Source organism: Humulus lupulus, chromosome 7 (assembly GCF_963169125.1).
Source record: "Humulus lupulus chromosome 7, drHumLupu1.1, whole genome shotgun sequence".
Lineage (NCBI taxonomy): Eukaryota > Viridiplantae > Streptophyta > Magnoliopsida > Rosales > Cannabaceae > Humulus > Humulus lupulus.
The window spans coordinates 34,540,496-34,548,225 of NC_084799.1; the positions used below are offsets into that span (position 1 = coordinate 34,540,496).

General features: G+C 36.2%; 1 non-coding gene across 1 annotated transcript; it reads left to right on the plus strand.

The window, feature by feature from the left end:
- The first annotated feature begins 699 nt into the window (after nt 1-699).
- On the plus strand, nt 700-783 carry TRNAL-CAA (transfer RNA leucine (anticodon CAA)). The gene has a single exon. It is a non-coding gene; the product is annotated as a tRNA-Leu (tRNA).
- Nucleotides 784-7,730: the final 6,947 nt, after the last annotated feature.

Below are 7,730 nucleotides of genomic sequence, written 5' to 3' on the forward strand. Positions count from 1 at the left end.
ATTTTTCGGCGCGATTTTTTTTATGACCGTGTATATTGTAGCTATTTAGAGCATCTTGCAAATTTTCAGAAAATTCTTAATAGTATACAGTACCGAAAACTAAGTTCAAACATGTTGTTGCATGCGTAACTAATTTTTTTTATGCGTGTGGAAATCAATATATTTGAATCTAGTTTTCGGTACTGTAAATTATTTAGAATTTTATGACAATTTGCAAGATGCTCTAAATAGCTACAATATACACGGTCATAAAAAAAATCGAGCTGAAAACTATTCACGGGTTAGGAAACACTGAGAACCCCACCAATAAAACTTAAAGTGAAGCATCTACATGGGCCCTCCCTTGTGTTTATATATAATTATGCAGTCTCATTATCTTAGTCTTTCTTTTTTGGCAGTACTCATTATCTGAGTTTTAAAACAAATAGATACCCCGTTTTTTTTATAGAACGGAACATGTATATTATCATTATTTTGTTTTACTATAATTTATTACTACATATATGAAAATAATAATATCATTATTATCTGAGTCTTGAAACAAATAGAAAAAATAAATAAAAAAGAACAGGTGTATTATCATTATTTTGTTTTACTATATTTTATTACTACATATTTTTTTTTAAAATAAGAAAAAAAAAACATAAACTTTTGTTGATGTTTATATATATTTAAAGCGTCACAAGTCTGATATGACAAGTCAGGATGGCCGAGTGGTCTAAGGCGCCAGACTCAAGTTCTGGTCCTCTTACGAGGGCGTGGGTTCAAATCCCACTTCTGACAAATTTTCTGTTTTTATTTTTAATATTTAACAATTTAAAAACTTATATGAAATATAAATAAATAGAGAAATCAATAAAATAAAAAACTAATAGACACCAGAATAAAAGTCTTAACTATTTTAGTTATTATTTAGATATACACTTCTGAATTTTTATACAAACATTCTAAAAAATAATTGTTTATGCTCGGAAAGAGGTTTAAAAGTCATGCAGAGCAATCCCTTAATTATTCAAATTGGTAAATGTATAAGAAATTAAAAAAATATATATAGCATAAATATTGAGATGTTTGGCAATTTAGTTGTAGACGATTAAATCTGCAATTTGGTCAAAACTGGACACTAACACCGTACAAGAGAGAGAAAAATATGGATTGTGAAAGTTTTTATTTGTTTTTTCTTCTAAAGAGTGGTTTTGATTTTAAAAGAAAAGTTCATTAAGGCCGACATTTTGTAAATATTTTTTTAAAACATAAAATACTTTAAAATTTCATCAAAATGTTTCAAAATTAACTTTTGAAAAGAATGGCCTTCGGGAAATTCCACTTTCTATGCATAAAGTGTATCCATAATAAAAAAAAAAAAACAAATAATATTTTTGTTCTTTGAATTTTTGACACTACCAAATTGTGTCCCCTAAGATATACAGTATGCTAAAATTTCGCCAACTATCAATACTATCAGATCGTGCCCCTGTTACGATTTGCATAAAATAATTAACATTTTTGTTTCCCAAACTTTGACAACTACCAAATTGTGCCTCCTTTAATTATAAAAATTTTAAAATCTATTTTCTATTAGTTCTTAAAAAAATTAAGAAAAAATATTAAAAATTCAATAAAAGACTAATATTATTTCAAATTCATTTTAAATACATTTAAGTTCAAAAATATTTTTTAAAAGAAAAACTAAATTGTTACAATTAAAAAAAACATATTTTCTTCTTCTTTATTCTTTTTTATTAATTTTTCTAATTACTTTCTATTCTTTTATTTTTGCCCCCTAAAATAATTTTAAAAATTAAATATATATAAAATATTATAAATTAAAAATGTACTAATTTTATAAGAAATATAAAAAAAAACTTAATTAATTAAAAATATTGGGCAAAAATGAAAGTGTAGAAAGTAATTAGAAAAATATATTAAAAAAGAATAAAGAAGAAGAAGGGAATATGTATTATTTTTCATTTGTAACAATTTAGTTTTTCTTTTGAAAAATATTTTCAAACTTAAATGTATTTAAAAGGAATTTTAAATAAGTTTAGTCTTTTATTGATTTTTTTTATTTCTTTAATTTTTTAAGAACTAATAGAAAAATAGATTTTTAAATTTTTATAATTAAATGGGCATAGTTATCAAAGTTTTTTTGGGGAGGGTAAAAATGCTAATTATTTTGTGCAAATCGTAATAGGGGGTACGAAATGATAGTATCAATAGTTTAGGTGGAAATTTTAACTAACCGTATATTTTAAGGGACACAGTCTAATAGTGTTAAAAGTTCAGGAGGCAAAAATGTTATTTACTCTTAAAAAAATTGACCACTATTCACCTTTTCAATTTGATGCTAAAGATTTCCCATCTACAACCCCTCTCATCCCCCCCCCCCCCAAAAAAAAAAAAATTGAACCCTAATCTCTCTCTCTCTCTCTCCGAATATCATCCTCCGACACCACCTAGCTTCCCCGCGACCCTGATCTACCCACCAAACGCTCCTCGCGATGGATTCTAGTCGAAACTGAGACCCACGCCAGTGATATCCTCCTACACAGTCACGGACATCTGAGAACCATTTCATGTGGAGGAAATGTTAGATCTCGAACCCAAATTGATTGTTGAACCTAAATGCATGTTTGATCTTAATTTGTATGTGATGTGATTTTGTTGAATGGGCACGTCGATTTGAGCTTCTGGGTTTTTTTTTCTGGGTTTACTAAAGTTGGTCAATAGGTTCGATGGAAGCTCGATCAGATGAATACATTGGGTTCGATAGAAGCTCGATATGATGAATAAAATATTTCTCGATCGGGTTGATAGTAGTAGATATAATTGTGCTCAATAGTTTCTCAATAGTTGTAGATATAATTGTGCTCGATAGTTTCGAGAAGATTGAGGGCATTGACTACTTCTTCAGCTATCCATGGGGGAAGTTGTATTTCAAGAAGCTTATTAATGCTTGTAAGAAGGACATGCATCACCAGAAGGCATTGTATGTTAAGAATAAGGAAATTAAGGGGCAACAACAAGAGTCGAAGTATAGTTTGTATGATTTTTCCCCAACATACATTATTAGGCGTACGAGGCCATTCAGGGGGTTGTGCGGGAGTATGTTGTGAGCTCCAAAAATATGGTCCCGAGGATGCTTAGTTGGTCGCACCAGAAGAATAAGGAAATCACCAAGGCTAACATAGGCCAAATGTTTTCGAAGAGCACCATAAGTTATTTTTTATTGACGATAAGTAGTTATGTTTAATTGAATGAATATATTTTATAATAATTTGACTTAAATCAATGTTTTTTGTTGGTTGTAGTTGATTGTGTACCCTTGTTGAAGCCCCGATCTACAGAGATGGTATAATGACCCAAAATTACTAATAAGGCTTAGTGCCTTGATTAGGGGCCCAGGAGGGCAATATTGGAATATTTATGTGAATTTCATGTGTTATATTATCATATAGTTGATTATGCATGATTATATGAATTATGTGAGTTGTATTATAATATGACTATATTGGCGTGTTTAGGTGTATTAAGCATGCATGTGGGCCCGTTTCTTATTAGAAGGAAATTTTCATAATTTGGCCAATTGAGGGCATATTTGTATATACATGTGTGCATATTGATTGAGATCACATTATTATGTTGATATGTTTGAGCTATTCGGCACAAGACAATCCTAGGGAGCAAGTAGTGGTTTAGTCACGACGGGGAGAAATTCCCAGCTCAGTGCAAGCCAAGGGATATTTTGGGTGATATGGAGAGTCACCGGGACTCATTGTAGAGTGAGTCGTATTTTGGGAGAAATAAAAATATTCTGGGTTTAGCAAAATTATTTGGGGAAATTTGAGTATAGAGTGGGATTAGATAGTGAAAATGACATTTTTTTCCCTTATGGGGTATTAAGAGAAGAGCGGGTTAAGTGGGAGCATTTTGGTCATTTGGGACTGTTCGAATATAAGGGCTCGACTGAGTTCATTAACTCAGAAAATCATAAGTCTCACTCTCGTTCTCTCTCTCCCGTTCACTCTTCATGCTCGTTGGCGTTTTCGAAGGAAACTCGAGTTCTAGAGCTCGGATTCAATCAAGGTTAGAGTCATAACGATTCTAGGGAAGATTAGAAGCTTTTTAGTCCATGAATTTAGTTGGAAAATGATTGTATCAAAGGTAATTTGAGCTTTAAGGTTCTATGTATTTGTTTTTAATAAGTTTCTTAAGCTTGATTCAATTTTATGGTTTAGGGAGTTTTTGATTCGTTTGAGAGTTGGGTTTTGCGGTCTGTGATGTACTGATGATGTTCTAAAACTCAGTTGGGGTTCGATACTGTTTTTAGGGTCAATTTCGAGGGATTTGGCTCAAAAGAAATGTTTGAAAAACTAGGTTCGTAAGGTTGCGCTGCAGCCCTGTTCTTGGGGCGCCGCGGACCTCATGAACCAAGGAGGCTGGGTAGTTCCCTGAATCGCCATTGCGCCACAGCGCTTGTTGGGCTGCGCCGCGGCCCATGTCTAGATAAAAGAGATGCTAGGCTCCCTGACTTGAGGAGGGTCGCGACGCCTATGAGGGGCATCGCGGCTCAAAATGGGAATTTTGGCCAAGTTGGATTTTGGGTGGTGGGAACTCAAACCTAAGGGCTCGGGAAGGATTCTACTACCTGATTTAGTAGAATTCAAGGTCGCAAAGACTAGGACTCCATCTGGAAGTATTTATTTACTCTATATTGATAGATATTGTTTATTATGGTTGTGACTAAGGTACCGCTAGGGCTCGGAATAGGATTGTGCTCGGGGGTTATGGTTAACTAACTCGTGCTTGGACCAGAGGTAAGAAAACTGCACCCGGTCTGCGTTTAGGGCTTGGCCCGGCTATAGTACATGATTATTACTATGTTGAGAATGTTTTATTAAACATGTCAAATGCGTTGTGCTTACCTATGTTATGTAATAACTGCTTGTCTAATATTTGATTGGGAAGCTCAACTTATAAGCTAAGGATTCATCTGTGTTATCTGATGAAGAGCTTGGCTTAATAGTCTAAGACATATCTGTTTTAAAAGAATCGACATATCAGTCAAAGGTTAAAAGACTCAACTTATCAGTCGAAGGTTAAAGGAAACGACTTATCAGTTGAAGGTTAAAAGATTTGACTTATCAGTCGAAGGTTAAGGTACTCGACTTATAAGAGGGTATAAAGGCTCGGCTTAGGGGTCGAGGGCGGCAATAGCTTGCTAAACAATGGCTGATAGGGTTAATCCAACCCAAAAGTGAGATATACGCTTGAATGTCCCTAGGGTCATTTGGAATGTTAAGCATCAGACCTGCTTGGCCAGCTCTAAGGCTTGTTATATGAGAAATTGGGAAATAGGCTCTGGTGTGACACTATAGTCACCTATCTGGATTGATTGCATGCATGAGTAGGGTTATTACTACTAGGCATGCTAATTATGAATTTGTGATCCGATAATGTATTGCTTATAAGCATGACTATGTTTTCTTGCTAAGCATTTGGCTCACAGGTGCTAAATGGTGCAGGTAAAGGAAAGGAAAAGTTGGACCAGGCATGAGTTGGAGAGCTTTAGGGGCAGAGTGTACATATGCGGTCTGCTCGTCTGCCACGGCCAAGGTCATCAATTGGAACTAGGGTTGGACCCTAATTTTGCCGCCTAGGTCGGCTTTTGTATACATTTATGGGTTTGTAACCGCTTTAAACTATGTTGGGAACCCATGTATTAAAGTCATACTCTTTTAATGAAATGATTGACTTTTAACCGAAATTTTTAGTACCTAAGCATGTGGTTAGTTTTAATTACACAGTTTAAGTCCAAATGACTCGTTTAGCGAGTTAAACACTATTTAAATTATACAGTGTAACGGTCCTTGATTAGGAGCACGTTACAGCTTGGTATCAAAGCGGTTTAGGTTTATAGGTTTTGAAGATTGGCTGGGCATGTACACTCGCCACTGAAGACAAGCTCGACTCAGGGTTCGGTAACTATTTATGTTAATTTGTGTTTATCTGCCTATTTGACATATGATTTTCTTCTTTGCATGCTTGATTAGGAAGCATGACTTATACTGATAGGGTCTGGCCCTTGACTGTTATATGTATGATAAGGGATGTGCTTATTAGCACTATTACTGTTATGAATATTGAAGAATGTGCTTATTAGCACCCTGATTGAGCATGAATATAGCATGATTTCTGTATGTGAAAGTTATTGAACTACTTATTAGCACTGTTATTGCATGCGTAATCTTAATTGTCCGGTCTTGGACCATGGGAGTGGTGCTGGGCACCGTTATTTTTGCTTAATGTGTTGAGTCATTGATTGCAGATAGACTTGGAAGTATGCTTCCAAGGCAATCAAATGAACCAGCCGGTGCTGGAAGTTAGGTCAGAGACAACGACCAAGGATAGAACCCTCCACCAGCTCCTGAGAACTGGCAACAGGTGCTTGCTGATATGCAAGCTAGGATACAGAGGCAGGAAGAAGAAATAAGCATGTTGAGACAACAACAAGTTCCAGCAGGGAATGTTGCACCAGTTGTGCCACTTGTTGTGGCACCAGTATTGCAGCAATAGTCATGGGCTGAAAATAGGGGAGAGCTTTTCTATGAGAGCTTTAGGAAGCAACACCCTCCTACCTTTGAGGGAGGGTCAGATCCGCTGTGAGCTGAGCAGTGGATGGGTATGATCACCTCCATCTTGGACTTTATGGGGGTGGCAGGTAATGATAGAGTGGCTTGTGCCACATTCATGTTTCAGGAGGACGCCCGAATCTGGTGGGAATTGGTATCCCAGACCAGAAATGTAAAAAACCTGAGCTAGGAGGAATTCAGAGAATTATTTAATGAGAAATACTATAACGATGCAGTCAGAGCTGCAAAGGCTGATAAGTTCAATAATCTGGTGCAGGGCACCATGAATTTTACAGAGTATGCCCTAAAATTTGATAGGTTGGCCAAGTTCGTTGTAGACTTGCTACCAGCTGATGTGATAAGAAAAGAGAGATTTGTTTGAGGGCTAAACATTATGATAGCTCGGGATGTTAAAATTACTTCAGTACCAGGAGTGACGACTTATGCACAGGTAGTGGAGAAGGTTGTTACTGCTGAGGGCACTGAAAACAAGATCTGGCGCGTAAACCCAACCAGAAGGGACACTAGAAGGGTGGGACCACCCTTTATTAGAGCTGGTAGGGGCATAGGCCCTAGTGACTAGAAGAGGAAGACCCCAAATATCATTACAGTTCCAGGCCCAGGCAGGAGGCCACAGGGTATACGGGTTGGCCACAAGGGTGGCAATGAGAGCTGGAGGACTTTTCCAGAATGTGTCAGATGCAGGAGACGTCATCTGGGAGAGTGTTTAGCGAAGGCCTGCTTTCTATGTGGTACAGTTGGGCACCTTAAGAAAGATTGCCCTAGGGTGAAGAAGGAAGAACCAAAGAAGGCGAACAGTTTGGCTCCAGCTTGGACTAGCCATGAGTTAGAGAGCTTCAGGGGCAGATTGTACATATGTGGCCTACTCACGACCGAGGTCATTAGTTGGAACTAGGGTTGGACCCTAATTTTTTTGCCTAGGTCGAATTTTGTATACATTTTTAGGTTTGTAACTGCTTTAAACTATGTTTGGATCCTATGTATTGAAGTCAAACTCTTTTAATGAAATGGTTGACTTTTGATCAAATTTTTTAGTACCTAAGCATGTGGTTAATTTTAATTACACAGTTTAAGTCC